Genomic DNA, 22691 nt, shown 5'->3' on the forward strand with positions numbered 1-22691 from the left:
TTTAAGTGCGCCTGATCTTGTATATTATGTGGGTTCCTTCCTTTGGACCACCTATATCAACTGGATATAAATAAAATCAATAACTTGACCTTCTATGCTTACTTATGTAAACGTGATTAGTCAAACTTTTGATATGGGAGCTCGCTCTACCGCCATCGGGAGAGGGGACAGGATATTATTATATAAGATGCAATTACGATGGGGACTATTTGTTTAAGTTAACAGCTCAGTTGATAAGGATGAGAGGGAGTGTCCAATGAGTTGTACAACTCCATTCATAATATTAATCCATTATTCCTCCTAAGCTCATGGTTCATTAGAGTGTTGGAAACTACTTCGTTATGCAAGCTTAATCTAGGGCACTTATGAAATCCTACTCTGTGCTCTTAATTATGTTACTCAATCAGGTGGCCATGCTGATTTGATGTTTTGGAACTAATATATAATTTCCTCTTTGTTTCTAGGAGAGAGACACTTGACTATTTACTTTCTGAAGCCCACCTTGGTTTTGTCCCTATTTTAGCCATAGGTTTAGTATTTGAGAAAAAAATAAAACCCTATAAAGGGAAATTCATGGCTAGATTGATTGAATTAACAGAAAGAACTTACGAGGATGGGAGGAAGAACTTTGGATTCTTGAGTAGTACTTCATTAGATGCGTTCTTAGTGCCATAAATTACATGTGATACTGATAGTGGTAGTAGTGCTTCATCAGGGTGAGCTTGCTCCCTCTCCTATAATGAGTCATCTAATGCCTAGGAACCATCTAACTCTTTTGAGCATGGACTAGTCCTAAAAGGTAGATCCTCCACAATGGTTTGTTACTATTTTTACTTTTTTGGCCAATCCAACATCCATTTTAGTTACAAATTCATATTTTAAAATGAGATATTTAAAATCAAGATTGTCTTTTTATCAGAATATTCAAGCGCACGCCAACTAACCTTCTAAATCAAGGTTACAACCAAATAAAAGGAACTCACCATTTAAAAAATACAGACTGATCTATAGAGTTAACTCTAAGAACTGACTTTACACCTGAAATATATATATATATATATATATACTTGGTTACATAACGAAGTCCAAAACATGGTTGTTGTTGTTGCTGCTATAAACCACCCTCTACATATTAAGAAAACACTTACATACCTAACTATACGTAATCCAACTGAAAATTTAGGGAAAATAAATGGTTGATTTTTTTCAACAGAACTAGAGAAGGGATACTAGGTATCATGGTCATGGTCGTGGTCGTGGTCATGGGATTCTTCATCATCATCATTGAAGACAGAAGAGGTGGACGATGAGAACGCAAGGTATGACAGAGAGTTGAATGTGGAAGGAATGGTGTTAAGGTTATAGATGGAAGAGTCCAAGTCATAGTCGTCATCCAAGTGCAGGGAGTCCTCAATGTGACACTTGGAAGAACCGATTATCATTATGGTTTCATGCATCATCAAATGAAGAAAATTATTTCAAATTACACCACTATCATCATCATATATGAAAGATTCCATATTTCCATCACTGTGACAAGTGAGGTCGATAGAATGGCACACACAATGGGCCACTCGTTGAGCCTGTGAATAGGAATCACTAGAAATAGCTTCCCAATATTCCTAAAGGGAGGGCTTGACTTGAATATTGATAGATTTATGTGACACATGGTGGGCCCTTTAGCAATAAGAGAATATACAGTATCACACATTTTGTCTATAGTGGCTGACGGTTCAAGCCCCAAGAGCCATTCTTTAAACAAATCCAAGCACCATCCTTTCATATTCTCTTTATGGATTTTCTTGTTATGGAAATCCCACATGATAATATTAGCCCTGATTGACTTATACTCACCAACTAATTCCTTAGCCAAATTTTCCACCAGAGGCTTCAGATCTGTTCCATCCACAACAGTAGATACAAAGTCCTTTTTGTCATGTAAAGACACAACAAAAAACATGAAAAGAGAATGGTGTGAAACTAGATCTCTCTGACATTCATTGCATGTGATGAGATGGTTTACCCATTTATGGTTATAGGTCATAGGTACTGCCTTCACCACATCTATTGAATATTCTTCCAGACTCTAAGAAACAAATATATCAGAATAAAAAGATTCGGTACCTTCATAATAAATACCAAGCCCTCCTCCAATGTCAGTGATATTCATATTTGTGCTCAACTTAACCAACTGATAATATATATATGTCACTTTCCTCACACCGTCATTAATAACTACAATGCTTGGGATCTGAGACGCAATATGGAAATGAAGAATCTGGAGATAACATCCCCAATTTCTACAATTTCCAAACAATGCAAACAATTTCCAAACTTGTGAGCTTAAATTTTCCCTTCTCACTATATGTGGCACCGAAATGGATGCCATGTTTGGTCCTCAACTTGGCTCAAATTCAAATAAGATGCCTCACAATTAACTTATGTCTCACACTAAGAACCAAATCCAATTCTTTGTCTTGCTCCAACACAATAATGAAATTAAAATTCAAGGGTATGGTAGTAAGCAACAACAAAATATATTCTTCATCTTTGTAATCATTACAGCCAAGACAAGTCACATGTATTAGTTTACACATGGAAGCCATGGCTAGCAAAAACTCTGGTTTCAATATAGCTCCAAGCCCAAATGCATAGGGCTTCCTAAACTCCATAATGTTCTCCATAACATATCGATCTTGATTACATTTAATAGGAGAAAAACTTGGAAGATAAGACATACGGCTACATTTGCATTGAAAAATCAAAGGTTTATTGCAAAGATTCCATGTTGTGCTTCAACAAATTAGGAAATTAAAATAAGATGCCTCACAATTAACTTATGTCTCACACTAAGAACCAAATCCAATTCTTTGTCTTGCTCCAACACAATAATGAAATTAAAATTCAAGGGTATGGTAGTAAGCAACAACAAAATATATTCTTCATCTTTGTAATCATTACAGCCAAGACAAGTCACATGTATTACTTTACACATGGAAGCCATGGCTAGCAAAAACTCTGGTTTCAATATAGCTCCAAGCCCAAATGCATAGGGCTTCCTAAACTCCATAATGTTCTCCATAACATATCGATCTTGATTACATTTAATAGGAGAAAAACTTGGAAGATAAGACATACGGCTACATTTGCATTGAAAAATCAAAGGTTTATTGCAAAGATTCCATGTTGTGCTTCAACAAATTAGGAAATTTAATAATTAGTGGCACCGACATTCCCAACCCTCCCAAATATTTTGAACCAACCACCTTCTTGATGAGCTTCATCACATTGATTTCTTCAGAAGGAAAAGTTTGATAACCATGAGGTCGAACAACCATTTTCACATTATAATTCATTACAAAATATGGATCTACCCACCACTTGAATAGATATAATATAGAAGAATGGGTAAAAAACTAGGAGATGGGTGTTGCAATAATGCTTACATCGCCACCATTGGGAAATAAGGAGGCAAGAAAAATCAGAACCAGAAGAATAGGAAGAGAGCCCTCCCTAGGCAAGCCATATCTATGAAGGAGGTTATGATGGGGAGACTCCACAATGCCCCAACGACTTAGGGGAAGCATACCTTCCCACCTTTTCATTGTCTCTCAAGATTCAGAGCGACATGGGTCATTATGGTAACGAACTTCTGGAGCAATATTTACTGTAACTCGTTATGATGATCCAATTTTGTTTTTTTGAAATCACCTAACACATCACATCAACAATGCAAGACAATACACAATGGCATATAGAGGATTTCTTATCAGAGGGAAACATCGTAAGCACATAGGGGATTTCTTCTCAGAGGGAAATGCCTTACGACATAATTATTGGTTTGAAGCATTTGCTATTTTTTTACATTGAGGTTAACCAATACAAAAAAACACAAAGGCGTGTGTTTCATTTGAAATAGGGCTTCCATAATTTTGATTTAATTATCAATAATTATTAGGTGAATTTAACCTCCACAAAATATTTTAAAATATTCTTAGTTGTATGTAGAAATCAAATGTTAAGATTTATATCCAAAGTAGTTATGCCCTTTTTTGCATTTTTAATTAAAGTGAATAATTAAAGAAATGTCATATTAACAAGTTTCAATATGAAGTGACTCATGGTTTATTAGACATATAGTATTCATAAGCCATGATACTTATCCATGGTATTGTAACAAAGCATATAAAGTGAGGGTGAATCTCCATGGTTAAGAATATTGTCACGTAATTTTTTTAAATGTATAAATATTTAATTTATATAATAATAATAAATAACTTATAATTTAGTTAATTTTTATAATCTTTTGTAATTTAATAATTTGAAATGTATCATAAATAATTATTTTGATGTTTTTCATAAATAAGTGTTGTGATGCTTATCATAAATTTAAGTTTATATTTTATTAGTGTTTACTTACTATTTAGTTTATATAGCTAAATTAATTATTATTAAAAAAAAACAAAAGACATCAAAATAGTTTAACAAAAATTATAAGATTAATGAAAAATAATTTGAGTTATATTGAGTTCTTTGAGTGAAAATGTAGACACTAGAACCAATAAAAGACTCAAGATGGAACAAGGAATAGTCACGAATATAAAACACCATATTGCATGAAGAGTGAAAATAATGAAGTTCCCAATACCATCAAATTACAGGAAGAGTCAAAATTAATATTCCCAAAAGGGTTTGAACCCCATACTCCATTTCACCATGAATAAACCACTAAAATAGTTAATGAAATCGCATTACCTAGTGGAGCGATTAATGTGAATGTATCGCTAACCCTTCTTTCACACAATGAGCGGTACCTAACATGCAATGTTGTCCATAGAGAATGGGTGATCAATCATGGGTCTATTCTACTTCTAGTAAGGTGGGAAAATTATATCCCTCATTAGAGTGCGAGGTTTTATGGTTCAGAGATTAGTTACAAAGATTCACCCACATATAGGGGTAAAATGAAACAATGTGTTTGTTTGTTGAGAAACATTTTAGGTAGATAAGTTGCAATTTTGATATTAATTAGATCGATACAACTACATTAGTAGATATGATGTTAGTAGATATGGTTGATGCACTTAAATTAGCATATTTATATGTTTATTATATAATTTATATAAATATTATTTATATATATATATATATATATATATATATATATATAATGATATTAATGTGGTTATTTTAACTAAATAATGATATTTAATGTTAGTAATGTCATTGTTTTAGTTGATGGTTTATGAAAAAAACATAATCCATAGTTAACTATAATTATCAAAATAATTATTTTGTCTAATTTTTTTCACAAAATATGCACTATGTTTATAGAAATTTTAAATATACTTAGAATCCCATGTCAAAAATATTATCTAATTATTTGTGTCCCCTTTTGCATAACTTACAGAATAAAACCTACATCTGTAGCGGTATCACAATACTCACACAAATTCTGTTAAAAACTACATTTCAGATAAGTTATTGGAAGGTATAAAAAAATGAATTTCTAATTTATCCAAGTTTAATGCCTTTACTTATTTAATGGTTTTCTCACTAGTTGCATGATATCAGGCTCATCCTTACACCTTTAAATTATAATATCCAAATTTTTCTCATGATTTATCGGACCAAAAGAAAATTTTGAGACTGTGCTACTTTTTTTTCATATTTTTCTTTTTGTTTCAAAGATTTTGGGTAGTTTAAAAATGTGGTAAATTTTTAGAATACAACCTCTTAGATCAATGCTACTATGAGTCGCATAATTGGGAAAAAATCCAATGAAGATCTATATTTAAGTAAGTTAAAAAAAATAGCAACTCACAACTATTATCACCAAAAAATTGATCATCTAGCCTAATTTACTAGATGGATCGAAGTACACCATGTAAACCCAATTTTACCATAGTAAAATTGCTTTCACTATGAGAAATTAGTTAATAAATCACCTTTGCTGTAATTTATAGTTAAACCCATGAAGAATAATTAAATAGATCACTATTTACATGATTTTATTCTAGGAATAATTAATTAAACCATTGTTCAATTATTATTCCTTGTCCTAATTGACCCAATCATGAAAAATAAACAGATAAATCATTAATTATCTTATTTTTCTCTAAGAATAATTAATTGATCACTAATTAATTATCGTTCTTTGTCAAATTTGACTAAATTCCTATAGAAATAATTAAATAAATCCTTATTTGATTATTATTCCTTAACTAATTCCTTGAGATGATAAATAAATCATTTATTTATTTATTATTTCTGAATAAAAGTTTAAATATATTTTCCCTCCTAAAAAAATATAATAAATATTCCAAGTGGTTATTCCAAGAATGGGATCAATAATATTTTATTATTGCTCAATATTCGAGGATACTCAATATTTTGCTATAAATAAAAGGGTTTTCACATTATAGAGGAGAGAGACTCTACACAAGCTGAAGATGTTTGAGGATAGCCAAGAACCCATCCCATAGAGGCTGACTGGTAACATTTATCTATTCTCTTCACAGGTGTTATAATAAAATCATTCTTTACATATTTGGTTTCCATAGGATCATTGGAGTTATTACTCTTTATTTTTGTTGTTTAACCATGATTATAACATAGATCTGGACTTTGGCAGGTTTTGTTTCTATCAGTTGCTACAAATCTACAATGTTTAGTAGCCATTTGTATTGTTGAGATTGTTTGTCATCCACAATCTTAAGTGGGTTCTTTTCGTACATCTTTGACAAGAAAACACAGCGAAAAAATTTGCAAATCCACTGGTTTTATACTTCAGATCCAGAAACCTAGGTGACCTTCAGTTTTAAGCTTAGGGTTTCTTATTTTTTCAATTCTCTTAATGTTTCCTAGTTTTTTAATGGTAGATCTATTAAATTTCTTACTTCTGCAAGCTTTTTGGTCGTTTCTGCAGGTCAAAGGAACTAGTTGCGACAAAGGTGACACTTTTTTCCGAAATTTTCCGACCGAGATCCACGGAGAAGAAATCACACTTTTTGTCCCAAAAAGTATGATTTGGAGGCTAGAAAGCATTAAACACCCCAAAAAGTGTGATCCTTATAGAGAAACATGTCAGCACCTGTGATTTTTGGGTTTTAAGGATTTTCTCAGATCGATTTCTAGGCTTTATAGGGAGTTGTCTGCTAGGTTTTCTGACCTCTGTCCCATCCCTATTATGCCTTGATCCACTCTAATTTACTCGCTGAATTCAGATTTAGCCTCCCCTAGGGCTTCTAGTATGCTTCCACCTTTCTAGGAGGAGTTTAGCTAAGTGAGTAGTCTGAGTATCTGCAGCGCTTTCAACCACATTTTCTAGATTTGTACCTTTCTGTTTCAAATATATTAAGATAGGTTGTTAACATCCATAGTTTCACATTTAAGCTTGTTTGGTCATTTTCATTAGGGTCCCATCGGTTGCCCTAGGTGGTTCACCCATCTCCCTATCTTTTTGCAGCGATCTTCCCCTCTGGTTTTTTGTTGTTGCTGCACCACTTTCCAACAGCTTAGTGTCACTTGATCCCAGTCACACTAACATTCAGATACCTTGACCATTTTAGTGTATTTTCATCGGTTTAGCCACCAACTAGCACAGTGTTTGCAAACCTAGTTCGGGTGGGGTTTAGTTAATTATTTTGTTGTTCATTTTCTGTTATTAATTTCAGTTTATTTTCAGCAAGGTTTTTTCTTTTTTTACAAATACAATCTAGGCTTAATCAATTAATACAATTGCACACAAAAGAACACCTTAAGCGAAGGGTGCTTGGTTTACACTACCAAGCCAAGACTTAACATAATAAATTTATCTCGCCGCATTGAGACAAAGATATATTGTTGATCTTCCTTCATAATTTATGTGTGACGTGTGTCCTAAAACCATTGTTCTACCAAGGAAATTGTCATGGAGACTATTAGGCCTTTACCCCTAGTTTGCACTTCGGCATATTACCCCTCCCCATCAGGTTCAAGTTTATAGCCCTCCGTGTCCCCACACCAACTCTTCTCTTGGTTCATTTGATTTCGAGCCCCATTCATCGCATATTGTCACCATGTCTGGACCCATAGCTGGTGCAAGAACCCAACCTTGTGTTGGCTCTGATTCTATCCCGGTCGTCACATCAAGCGAAATAGTCCCAGGAACTATTTCAGCAAACCACATGCTCCCCTTTATGGCTGGGTTAAGTCTGCTAGATTTTAACTAGTTGATAAACGACCACATACACCATGATGCTAGTTGGCCCTCTATGTCGACTAAGCTTCCCTCAGACATCCTGAAGCTTGAGGGTAATGTTGGAGAGTATCCTACCAACCATGTCTGATCCTTTCACATGTGGTGTTCGTCCAACTCCATAATCGATGACTCCATTCATCTTTGGCTATTCCAACACATGCTCACTGGAGACGTTGTAAAATGGTATGTAGACTAGACCTCCACATCTCATTCTATCTTCGTGACACTTACTAGAGCATTCCTTTCATATTTCTAGTCACCTCTCCAGTACGACACTAGTACGAAGCTATTGACCTCACTCCATCAATCCTCTGCCACTCACCTTTCCGACCATGTTCAAGAGTCGTATCGAAGGAGGACCACATTTGGTGCCCACCTTTTAAAGACCATGTCTATCTAGATTGGTTTCTTAGGAGCCTTCGAACACCGATTGGAAAAGATGTCACATCCCATTTTCCTCAAACCGAAGAAGGATCTCCCTAAACCACCCTGAGATATGACCTAATTTAAGCTCAATCCGGTTATGTCTATACCGTCATTCTAGACCTCCCTCATCCTGGAAGTGCCAATGCACAGGGGCATCTCACGTTGTCGACGGTTTCATTGGATCCCTTTCACAATTTTAACCACATACTCAGCAATGTTATGGCTACCCACACGGGGGCACTAGTTCCTCCAGCACTTGTACCCCTCCTGCTAGCAACATGTTTTAAGGGCCCCAACCTGTCTACCAAATTTTTTCTCCTCCTTATGCACAACCTCGCATTCCAGGCCCTCAAGTATTAGCACCATAGGTTCCCATGCATCCTTAGCTCCAGTAACCACTGCTCCCTCAGGGTCAAGTGTTTGTGTAGTAGAGAGTAGTCAATCCCCAAAATTCAATGAAAATGAATAAGGGGAAGGGTAACAAGGGTAACCATGGTAAGGAAGGTAATCAACCTAGTGAACCCCGGTGGAAGTAGCCTAATGCCAACAAACAACAACAGGGCAGCCAGCCCAAGTAGAACAAGGTTATTCATATGAACAAGCCTTGTGGATGTTGTGGTGTACATGGAAATTATACACATGAGTGTCCTCTCTTACCCCATATGTGCCAAATGCGGGAAGCTCAAGCAGGTTCTAGAGGTTAGCAAGGATTTGTTGCTACTAAAACTCATTCAGGTTAAGTACCCCATCCCCCCCAACCTTTTGATCCTAGTGACTCCCAAATCCTTATGATGAAATCTGATGAGATTAACCCATCCAATATTAACTTGCAAACTCAGTCGCTTCAATATGACAAGCCCTCGACTCCGTCTTCCATTGAGTCCAAAACCAAAGTATATGTTGAGCTTCTTATGACACCAAATGGTCTGTTACAGATCCCTCAACCTAAAGTTGAGGCAATTCCTAAGATCCCAAAGGGACCATTACATCATAATGTGGATTCTGACACAGTTTCCCATACATATAGTATAGTAGAAGACTTGGCGCAATCACCTATTTCCATATCGACGCTGGAAGTCCTCCAGTCATGCCCATCTCAAAAGAAATCTTTTCTAATTGCCTCGAGTGCAATAAATCCTTCTAACAATTGTTTGATTGTCTTCCTAGTTGATACATCAGAGCACCCCCCATTTCCTTCATCTGTTGCTTTCCAAATACCAGTTAAAGTCTATAATGCCATCATCTCTTGATGCATTATTGATGAAGGCACATCCACCTGTGTGATGTCTGTTGTAATTTGGAAACAACTTAAGTCACCTGAGTTGCGCCCCTTCACCATCAATTTTCATGCTTCGGATGGACACTCCTCCCAGCCCCTTGGCATGTATCGCAACTGTCCAGTGACCCTTGCGGGCAAGACTATCCATGTCGACATTGAATTCATTGATACCCCTTTGGATTACAACATTATCTTAGGTCATACATACACATTTGAGATGTTGGTCGTCACATCTGTAGTGTTCCCAATGATGTGTTTCCCTCATGAAGGGAAGATCGTTAAAATTGATCAGTTGAATTAATACGAGCCGACATTGATACCATCCCCCAAGTCCATTATCTTGTCAATGTCCGACAAAAAGTCTTCAACTCCTCCCACAAGTTTTTCACCCAAAGTCTATAAATATTCCTCATTGTTAGGTGCTTTCCCTTGTCCTTCCCCTCCCATCTCAGAGCCTAACTCTATGAGTGTTTGCATGTTACAAGCATCATGGGCTACCCTTAAGTATTTTGGTATGCCTGATCAACAACCATCTCCTCAACACCCTACTATTTCCCTTCAACCTGAGCCCTCTGGATCCACCCCCCCAAGACCTCCTCTATTTGTGGGTGCCTCTCCTATGTTTCCACCAGGTCTCAACCATCCAGGAACTATTCTATAGTGACATTACCCTGCAGGCTAGATACCTTTCTTATCCCCCCCTCTGGAAGTATTTTCTGTGGCTTTCATGGCTTCACTGGTCCTTCCTAATATGACTTTGCGGATCCAAATATGGTACATCGATCCCCCAGCAAGCATTTTGCGTGGTCATTTAAGACCTTATCATGCTTTGACCCTAGTTCAACGGTCCCTACAAACTCTATCGCTGCTTCAGTTCCAACAAAACCTCAACAGGAACCCACAGGAATTGCGAAAGCATCCAAAAATGGGGGCAAATCTAAGAGGAAAGAACCTAAGGACAAGTCTCCCCAAGATCCTTCAGCCCCAAAGTCATCACCACCATGTTCTTTGTGTAAAGTTGTTGGGCACACCACCAATAATTGTCCTGAACTTCCTCAACTCAAACCTTTGTTTCATGAAGCATTCCCTAAGTCAAATATCATGGAAGTCCATGTTGACCTGCCAAGCCCACCTAAGAAACTCAAAACGTTGCGCACAAATCACCCTTGTGTAATGTGTGATCATCATGGTCACTACTCCCATTTTTTCCCTCTTCTCGATGAATTTCATGATTGCCTTGGGGCACTTCGCGAATACAAGGCCACTCATAGTGCATCATCTACTCTTCTACCCATGGATTCTGGTAATCCTATTCAATCAAAACAAGGGGACTTTGGTCCCACCATTGTGATCCCTCCCCTAGATGTCGAGATGACAGACACCACAAGCCATATCCTTTACCTGTCAACATCCTTGAGTTCCTCGTAGGCAAACCTTTTTGAGGTTTCTGTGCACACTTCTATAAAACATCTTTCTATAGAATCCCTGGTCTAACCATTTGTAGATCCTCCATCTACCAGCCCATCATCTACCGTTAAAGATGATGTGTATGTGAACCTTATTTCCTAGGTTGATGCACTAGGTAATGTCACCACATCATGTATTCAGTCTTCCTCTTATCCACCCATCTTCTAGCCCGATGAGGACACCATGGAAGCTATGTCTACCACTGATTACCATTGATTACCCTTGCACTTAGACAAGGGGGTATTTCTATGGAGGATTTTGAAGTCCATTTCCTTCCTAATTCTCCCCATTCGCTCTACCTCAAGAAATTTCACTCATAGCACATCCCTTTGACTTATGTGTCTTTATTTCTGCCATGAAGTTGGGTAGATTGCATCATCTCATCCGTTGTCTTTTGCACTTTTCTGATGGATCCATCGTCCACACCGTATACTGGTCATGCCAACGGTGCAAGTCGCTTCTCCGGGAATCTAGCCTTGAGAGCCTGGGCCATTTTTACCCCCTTTCATACGTTAGTCCTTTCAAACGATGTGTACATTGGATCTGCCACCAATAATCAGGTCGAATATGATTCAGTGATTAGTTTGTTAGTCGATTCCCTCGCTCATCGCATCCTTCATCTTCATGTTCATTTAGATTCCTTGCCACTTGTCATGAAATTCAATGGTATGTATCATGTGCATAACCAAGTCCTATTTAGAAAACATCTATGAGTTAAGTTGTTGGTACATGAATTTGAAACCATTACGTTCAATCATGTGCCTAGAGCCAAAATTCACTATGTAGATACCATTGCAAACAACATTCTAGATTTACATTTATCACATGTATACCACAAAAGGTAACCATAAAAAACAAATGGTGAACCATCATAATCATTTAAAATTCTTAATCACATTATGTATCATAAAATTGTTTGGAGCCGTAGCTGTAAATGCATCAGGTACGCCCATGGCATACTAGGGCGCACATAGGCCCCTACATCAACTTATCATTCTTTGGAGGATCTCATGCCAAGTTGAGCCGATACTCTTGAATCCCCTTTTCGAGCACTCGACACACAATGGTGCTCCACAAACTCATCCTACTAGGGGGCATCATTCCTACCTTTGCATACCAGATCATTCCCTCCATCACATATGTTTGTGGGTAGTATCACATGCTTGGGGGCATGATGGTTTTCCCATAGCCATCTTCTCAGTTAATTATTGGCCTCGATCCCACCGAATCTAGGTATGGTCGATTATCCTCCCATTCCTTGGATAGTTTGTCCTACAGGCCTCTCCAGAGAGCCATATGCACATCGAATATCCTAGATGTTTGATACCATATCATCAAATATTCTACTCTATGTCCACATAGTCCCCATGTTTGACTTCATGGGTGAGGATGATTCTATACCTCCTCTAGTGGTTCATTTTCGTTTTCCTCTTCCATTAATCCTTCATCAGAAACCATCATTCCAAGAAGCATTAAGGCCATCTTTAGACAAGTAATGCCACCTACTTGAAAGTCACAGATCTTGATTCTAACGGTTGGTTTTTCCACTATGATCTCCACAAGATTTAGGACCTTTTCCTCCTCTGCAAATTCACCACCTCTCACTTAACAAATGAATCCAAATTGGAGTGAAAATGTCCTTTCATAAAAAAGTACACAATTTTTCTATCGCCCATGACGACTAGACTGTAGCTCAGTTTGACTAACCGTCAGCACCGTTGGAAATCTCTAAGAGAAATCTATAATATGTCTTCCTCAATATTTAATGATTTGACACTTCACCAAGAAGCCACTTTTCCAAGAAAGATCACTTCGTTGCCTCTTAAAATCAATTTTCATCATAAAGAGACACTTTTACTTTGAGTTCCATCTCCTATTAATACTTTCATACGATATGTCAAATTTCTTCATGAGTAACCATCATTTACTCATGTTTTGATGGTGCCCACTAGGCCTAGTCTGTATGGCAGCGTCATTGGGTCACCCTTGCATTCTTGGAGTCTATTTCATGTCTCATTATATCATTTCACAATATTCCAGCCATCTTTGCATATCGTTCATCTTATGTTGCCCATTTTGGCTTCCATTCATATTGTCCCCATCCCCTCGAGAGTTGAGTCAGTCACTGCAAGGTCAACCATGCACTTTATGCTCTGACAAGGGAAGTCGTCTATTTGTCCCTAAGTCCAACTTTTTTTCCAGTATCCCTGGTGATAGTCCATCAGTCACATTACTATTTTCCCTCATGCTTTTGTGAAGTATCCTCATTGCCTCATCTATCACGGGTCCTATTTTGTCGACACCAGTAATTTATTCCAGAAGAACAACCTAGAGGGTGGTGTATCTTGGTTCCATATTCCACTATTTTTAGGTGCCTTGGATCAAGTAGAGGGTCTCTTTATTTCCCTTTGACTTGGTTCTTTCATGTCCGTGATCCATACACTTGATGGCCGAGTGATGCAACAGATTATGCTAGTGATTCCCATGCATGTGTGAGATGTTTCAGACCTCATGAGGAGGTCGCCCTTTAGGTAGGCCCCAACATGCTCAGATGCATGCCTATTATTATACAGCCTCAGATGCAGTTCCATAGAGTTGATGGGTTCGATTCCTACCGATCGCATTGTTCATAGCATGCTCATCTCCTCCAGATGAGCCATTCACTTTTGCAGAGCCCTTCCTTGTTCAGCAGGGCTTCTCCGTTTATCCTACCCTCCATCCCACCCATTGTTTTTTAGGGAAGGGGCTTTGTATCTCATGTAGTCAGATATTACTATATTCAGTCCTGGCTCATGTTTTTCTAGGTGCATTATGCATATGGGACACATTGTATTATTTTCTGTCTCTGTAATGCCAGCATGTCATGTACCATTCAGCATGTACTTCATTGCTCAGTTTTATATTTCTGGGTGAACCATTATTTTTTACTAAGTTATCTCGGAATGTATGTGTATTCCTCCCTCATCTCATTTAGGTTTGGTACCACAACATAAAATGAGACTTGCATTAGTCTCACCCCCTCTATCCATATCCTCTTTCAATTCAGCTTTATTGGTCTCTCTCTCTCTCTCTCTCTCTCTCTCTCTCTCTCTCTCTCTCTCTGACTCCCCTGTGTTTTCTAGTGATTGTGTCTTTACAACCTACTTCGGTCATATGTTTTTCTCCTAACAATAGTACGTTTGGAGGCAATCTGTTATCACTTAAAAGTTGATCATCTAGCTTAATTTACTAGATGGATTGAAGTACACCATGCAAAGCAAATTTTACCACAGTAGAATTGCTTTCACTATGAGAAATTACTTAATAAACCACCTTTGTTAACTAACTTATAGTTAAACCCATTAAGAATAATTAAATAAATCATAATTTATTTGATTTTCTTCTAGGAATAATTAATTAAACCATTGTTCAATTATTATTCCTTGTCATATTTGACCCAATCATGAAAAATAAATAGATAAATCATTCATTATCTTATTTTTCTCTAAGAATAATTAATTAATCACTAATTAATTATTATTCTTTGTCAAATTTGACTAAATCCCTTAGGAATAAGTAAATAAATCCTTATTTGTTTATTATTCCTTAACTAATTCCTTGAGTTGATAAATAAATCATTTATTTATTTGTTATTTCTAAATAAGTTTAAATACTTTTTCCCTCCTAAACAAATATAATAAAATATTCCATGTGGTTATTCCAAGAATGGAATCAACAATATTTTATTATTGCTTAGTATTAAAGGATAACTCAATATTTTGTTATAAATAGAAGGGTTTTCCATTCATTATTCACTTTTGATTATTCTCATTGTTGTAACTCTAATTATTTTCATTGTCACACACCATATTTTTGTTGGGTTTTCACATTATAGAGGAGAGACACTCTACACAAACTAAAGATGTTTGAGGATAGCCAAGAACCCATCCCATAAAGGGGTACTGGTAACATTTATATGTTCTCTCGATAGGTATTATAATAAAGTAATTCTTTACATATCTGGTTTCCATTGGATGATTGGAGTTATTAGTATTTATTTTTGTTGTTCAACTATGACTATAGCATAGATCTGGACTTTGGCATGTTTTGTTTCTATCAGGTGCTACAAGTCTACAATGTTTAGTATCCATTTATATTGTTGAGATTGCTTGTCATCCACAATCTTAAGTGGGTTATTTTCATACATCTTTGATAAGAAAACACTACAACAACAACTCATGTTAACATTTTCAAATTCTAAAAATAAAGATAAAGACGAACCAAATAAAAATGAACATTAAGCAAAAATATTCTCTATTATTAAGAAAAACAAATTTCTATTACCATAAAAAAAGTAACAATATCTCATATATATATGAACTATTATAAAAAAATTCTTCTGATTTTTCTAGACTAACTAACATCGTCGGCCTGTCAGAGACAAAGCCTATCTAACCCCGCCTAATAACACCATTACATCTAAAGCTAGTGCATCTTGTATGGAATTAAAGTGTTTACTCCACCATCGAAGAATTATGCCAACTGACAAGATCTTTTGCTCCAATTGTAGCTATAAAAACAACTTAACTAGGTTTAAATGTAGAATAATTAACAACTAATTTCAACTAACTTATATTATTCATTTGTATATAGAAAGCATGAACTCATGTAGTCATAATTGGTTGGGTACATGAAATAAATCTTGTAGCTTATTTTTGAACATATAATATGGATTATTGAGTTATTGAAGACTCTAAATACGTCTACGTGCACACACAACATGCCATATTCAGCCACAAATACATGATTTCCATTGTAGGAAATTACATAAGAGTAAAACTAGAGAAGTCCGAAACTCCGCAATGCTCTCCAAAAGACATTGATCTTGATTTCATTTAACAGGGTAAACCCCCTAAAAATAAGACTCATACTACTACATCATCGTGACAAAATAAAAGGCCTATTGTGGAGATTCCATGTTTTGCTTCAACACATCAGGAAACCTAATTATAAGGAGTGTTGACATTCTGAGCCCTCCCAAATATTTGGAACTAACCACCTTCTTGACGACCTCCATCACATCGAATTCTTTATAAATGAAGAGTATGATAACCACATGGTAAAAAAACCATGTTCCCTTTCTCATTCACCACAATATATGGAGCTACCCACATCTCGAAGCTATACAACATTGAAGAATGGGAAACAAACTAGGAGATGGGTGCAGCAACAATGCCTACACCACTGCATTTGGAAAAGAAGGGGTTGGGAAAAGTTGGAACCAAGTGAACAGGAAGAGGGCCCTCCTCGGGAAAGACATAGGTAAAAAGGGGGTTATGATGGGGAGACACCACAACACCTAAGCAAGCCAGGGTCGGCAACCCTTCTCACCATTTTACCGTCTCTCGAGATTCACAGTAGTGTGGGTCATTATGGTAACAAACTTTCAAAACAATGTTTACTATAACCACTTATGATGATCAGGCGGCGATTTTTTTTTTAATCGTCTAACATATCAAATCAACAACGCAATACAATACACAATGGCACATAGTGGAGTTCATTTTAGAGATAAACACCTCATGGTGTAACTAATAATAAAAATAATAAAATTGAATTTTTTATATCATAATACTGTTTTATTAATGAAATTTCAAATAATTTTTTGGACAAAAGAAAGTCATAATATATAAAGTCAACCTAATGTTTGTGGTTCATAATTCTATATAATGTGCGTTCATTCTAGAAGGAAGTGAGAGATGGGAACGATGAAAGCGCTGAATGGAAATATATTTTGAAATCCAACTAACTTGGTAGTGACCCCACTTTGATTCTCCTGGTTTAGAAGGCTCGAGCTTGAACCGAAAAACTAGAGTCGCTAGTCATTTTACAATAATAGTTCATTCCCACTTCAAATATATACTAGACACAGTCACACACACACACACACGCACACACACAGAGATATATACGGAGATCATCTTGGGGAATAAGGATAATATTAAAAACGTCATTATTTCTAGATTTAAGGAAAAGTTGTGGAGTGATAAGGAGTTAGAGGGGAAAATAAACTTAAGATACTATAAATAGGTAATCATCCCTACACTTGCTAACCAAAACCACCTTTTTGTCTCAACATGTTCTAAAAAGAGAATGAATATTGCAAGGATCAGGACTAGTTCTCATGAAGTCTAGAGTGGAACTGGATTTTCGTCTCTTCCCAAGATACCTTGCGACGAGAGAATATGCCTCCTCTACAATACTACGAGATTCAAAGATGAAAAGAACTTTCTCTTAGATCATCAGACCCTTACTCACATCCACTCTCATTTCAAAAACATTTTTCCCACTACCAACCTCCTTGACTTATTTAATTAGCAAAACTATAGTGACCTCAGAATGCTTCTTTCCCTCCTTTTTGATCATAGAAATAAAATTTCTAATAATCCTAATTAACTTCTCCTTTCTTAAGGTCCCATAGACCATATTAGTCTTCGTGGATGTTAATCATCATCATCATCACATATATATATATATATATATATATATATATATATATATATATATATATATATATATATATATATATATATATATATATATATATATATATATATAGAGAGAGAGAGAGAGAGAGAGAGAGAGAGAGAGACATATATCACATTAAAGTATATAACATATAAATAGTAGTTATCATTTAAGATCTATTTTACCATATAAACTAAAATAATGATTCCACAATCATATTTAAATTTAATTAATAATCCCATGAAAACTTAATACTTACAATAAATTTAGAGTATAACAAGATTCCTAGCCACCGATATTCACTCCACTTTACCATGGATATTATTAACTTCTAAATAGAATTTTTACAATACTATGGGCCAAATGTTTAATGTTAACATAATTTTATAACATTTTTTTAATTAAATTTAAAATAAAATATTCTATAATTACTTTTGAGATATATCTAAACCTTTTATACTCATTAATACCAAAAATACTCCATGGATATTCCATAAAGATTAAAACAAGGTGAAGTAAAATTAAATATGTGAATTCCTTTATATATAGAGGTGTAAAATTTATATAAAGTAAATAATATTGTTAAGAAAAATGATATATCCATCTTAAGTAAGGATCTAGCAAGATATTAGAGGAATTGAATATCTTGAGATGCAAACCTTTCTTCAAATTTTTCAGTCAAGAAGAAGCTTGCATCATGAGAATTTTGATCCCTCTAAGTGGGTGGTAAATCTCGAGTTAAGATGGACCTATGTTGGTAGATGAGCATCAACTAGATTAAGAATAATATATGTTGCTTATCATTTAATTTTACCTTTTTCAGCCAACCAGTGTCCTATAGTGTGAAACTTGTCTGAATATTGTAATTAATATTTTAATGTTAAACTAAACTTGATTTAGTTGATATTAACTTGAATTGACCGATGTTATGGAATCAACTTTTTAGATGTTGCAAATTAATATGTTTAAAATAGATAAGAGAATTATGTTATGTCTTTTTGAAAGCGTAATCGTAATAATAGTTATTGTTTTGTTTAGCATGAGGAAGATGTGTAATTCTTTTAGTGGTCAACTTCGAGTTGACAAATTTGTCTAACTAATCTGTAAATAAGAAACTAATATCAACTATAATAGAAAACAAAAATGAATAACCATATTTGGTTAGATTTAATTAAAACAATTATAAATCATCAACAATCACATGCTCATTGTCCTAACCATAGACATGCCCGTGAATAAACTCCACAACAAAATTTGATGTATTGAGTTTGAAATAATTTATCTATACAAAGGAGGAGCACGTAGGAGACTGTTATGTCTAATTATGTGTCAATAACTCCTCAATGAGTTATCAAAAATAATTAAAACTATCACCTAATCAATTATGTGCAATACAATCTCAAAGCATTAGTTTAACAACCACCCCTCCCCCCCCGGCGCCTTAATCCGAAGGGAAATTTGGCATGCCAAGTAACATTCTGAACTTTCCAAACCTTTTACATCCCAATGCTTTGGTAAAGATGTCTGCATATTTCTCTAAAGTAGGAAAATGGTTCAGATGAATGTTTTTGGCCTTTAAATGACGTCAAATCAAGTGATATTGTGTGTTTATATGTCTTTTTCGATCATGGAATCTAGGATTATTGGCCAACTGAATCGCATAAGTTTTGTCAATAAAGAGAGGCATTGAAGTCTTTTGTTTCTCCTACAAATGTTCAAGTTTTCTTTGAAGCCAAATTATTTCTTTTATATCTTGAGATGAAATAAAAAATTTAGCATCATTGTTAGAATCAATAGGTACAAATTTCTTTCATGATATCCAAGTGATAGATGTTGATCCAAGATTTATCAAATAACCAGAAGTAGACACCCCATGATTTTTATCACCATCGACAACAACATCTAAATAACCAGTGAGATGGAAGTTTGATACTTTAGAGCATTTTAGGACATACGACTGATTTCCTTTTAAATATTTGAGCACTCATCATGTTGCAACCCAATGAGCTTCACAGGGTTGATGCATAAACCTAGAAAGTATCCCTATAACAAATTTTATGTTAGGACGAGTAGTAGTAATATAAGTCAAACTTCCAACAAGTTTCCTATATTCTACTGGATCTTTGAATGGAATGTGTTCATTTCAAGTAAGCTTTAGGTTCTATTCCATTGGATTATAAATAAGATTACAATCCTGGATTCCAAATTTATTCAAAAAATTGTCCAATATATTTTTCTGAGAAATAAAAATATGGTTTTGTTTTTTATCAATTTAAATTCGTAAATATAATGAAGTAAACCCAAATTTGTCATACAAAAAAATTTTCGTAGCTCCTTTTTAATAAATTCTATATATTCATCATTGTTCCTCCTGATCTTTAAATCATCAACATAGAAAATTAGATTCACAACTGATCTTCTGACTTTTTTGATAAATTAAGTTGCATCATGTAGATCTAAATTATTATCATTCAACATAAGAAGATGCCTAGTTATCTTTTCATACCATTCCTAGGGTGAAAGAAAAGCGAAAGTTCTAATAGCTCCCCATTTACCTATAGGAGCAATGTTTTTGTATAATCAACACCTTCCTTTTGTTCATACCGATTTTCTAGAAGTCTTGCTTTGTGCTTTTCATGTGAGCCATCTTCCTTATACTTAATTTTATAAACCCACTTATAACCAATGGGTTTGATGCCAATAGGAGGATCCACCAACCTCTAAGTTCCATGTTTTATGAGAGAATAATATTCCCTTTGGATGGCATCTTTCCATTCACTACAACTAATAGCGTCTTCAAGGGTAGTAGGTTCATTAACAATAGAAAAATTAAATTCACAAATATTTTGTTTAGTAGAAATCCATGTGAAAAATTCATCATCCTTTTTTGGAAATATCTTGTTTTCTGTTGATCGTAGTAGTGATTGCTATGGTGGTTGCTAATCTTGAAGTAGAGGCTCTTCAAGAGTAGTTTATAATCCTACAAAAACAATATCATCATCCAATTTTAATTTTTCGAGAACATTTAAATCATCCAAAATACTGTTTTGTAAAAACAACATTATCATGATCCAACCTTTCTTCATTCTCTCTTGAGCATGGAAAATTTACTGAAGGAAAGCCACACACCGATCTAGAATGCGAATCCCCCCTTCATAATTTGGAAGATCATTATCTCATTCATACTAAAACATTTTCGAAGTTAACTTATCGAAATGAATAAGTTGTCTATCAACAATGGAAGAATATTTAGTAGATTCAAGAAAAATTACATCTCGTAAAATATTAAATTTTTTGTTCTCCTCATAATACAACATGTAAGCTTTATATGTAGTAGAATATCCTAAGAAAATACATTTTTTATTCCTAACACCCAATTTGTTACGTTGATGTTTAGGAATCAATGCATAGAATAGAGAGCCAAAAACTCTAAAACGTTGACCAACAGGGAGACAATTATACAACATTTCATAGGAAGACTTATTAATGATCGAAGAAGAAGGACATTGATTGTGAATATACACTACACATACCATTGGTTCTCTTGAAAACATCAACTTAACAATTCTTAGAAAATTTATTGATCTCACCATATTTAGTAATGTTTCATTTATATTCTTTGCAACACTATTTTGTTGTAGGTTATGATGAATTGTACTTTGATGTTTAATTCCCTTGTCCTCCAAACATTGTTCAAAATCATGAGATGTGTATTCACCACCATTAACAAATCGTGAAGTTCCAATGTTAATTTGAGTTTCAATTTTAATCGATAAATGGAAATTTTTAAAAGTTGCAAAAAATTCTAATATTTCTCTTTCAATAAATAAGCCCAACACATCCTCATGTAGTAATAAATAAAAGTCATCAAATATTTACTACCATTGGTATATGGAACAAGCATGGGCCCACATAAATGAATGCATGAGATCTAACTTCCTAGAATCTCTAGAAGAAGAGTTATGAAAATGCTGCTTACTATGCTTGCCTAAAATACAAGCATCACATGGAGTAAGTTTTCTTTGAACAATATGAAGCCCTTTAATTCGCCACTGTTTTGTAATCTTGATACTATCATATTTTATATGACCAAAACAAGAATCCAACAACAACTTGGAAGACAAAGTATCACTTTTCTGAGTTAAAAGAGCATAATTAAATGTAGAAGATGATGTTCCATTGAGTTTCAAAATTTTATATTCTACAACACCTGCCATAACAACCTCATCATTAGAGTCTCCATGGATTTCAACTATTCCATCAAACATATGTATAAAATGTCCTTACTACCAATATTTATAAGAGATAGCAAATTTTTTTGAAATTTAGGAATATAAAGAACATCATGTAAAACATAATCAACAAGTCCTGATAGTTTTAGTCATATAGATCCAATTCATGAAGGCTTTATTTGTGATTTATCAACAAAAAAAATTACTCCATCAATATGATCATTCAGTTTTTCTAATAAATCTCTTCTAAAGGTCATATGAAAAGTGGCTCCAATGTTTAATATCCAAGTTTCTTGCACAGAGGAAAGTGTAGAGCAGAATATATCATTTATACTAAAATTACAATGTCCAACAATATAGTGGGTAGATTCAAGTGATTTTCATTTTTCTGGAGGTTGTTTCTCTTTCTTCTCATTAATATTTTCCCAAGGTCTACGACAATTAGGGGGGATCCAAAATAGCTCTAATACCAAATGTAGGTTTTAACCCCATACATAAATTACTTACATACGAATTCTAGAACACAGAAAATAAACAA

The 22691-nt window shown here is 34.8% G+C and overlaps 1 pseudogene; it reads right to left on the bottom strand.

Moving 5' to 3' along the window:
* Positions 1-1478: 1478 nt before the first annotated feature.
* LOC149159916 (arginine decarboxylase-like) overlaps positions 1479-22691 on the bottom strand; it is a 34391-nt pseudogene continuing 13178 nt past the window's right edge.

Source organism: Pinus tabuliformis, chromosome 5_2 (assembly GCF_031772625.1).
Source record: "Pinus tabuliformis cultivar Carrire ecotype Pingquan chromosome 5_2, CPIR1, whole genome shotgun sequence".
In the NCBI taxonomy this organism is placed as follows: Eukaryota; Viridiplantae; Streptophyta; class Pinopsida; order Pinales; family Pinaceae; genus Pinus; species Pinus tabuliformis.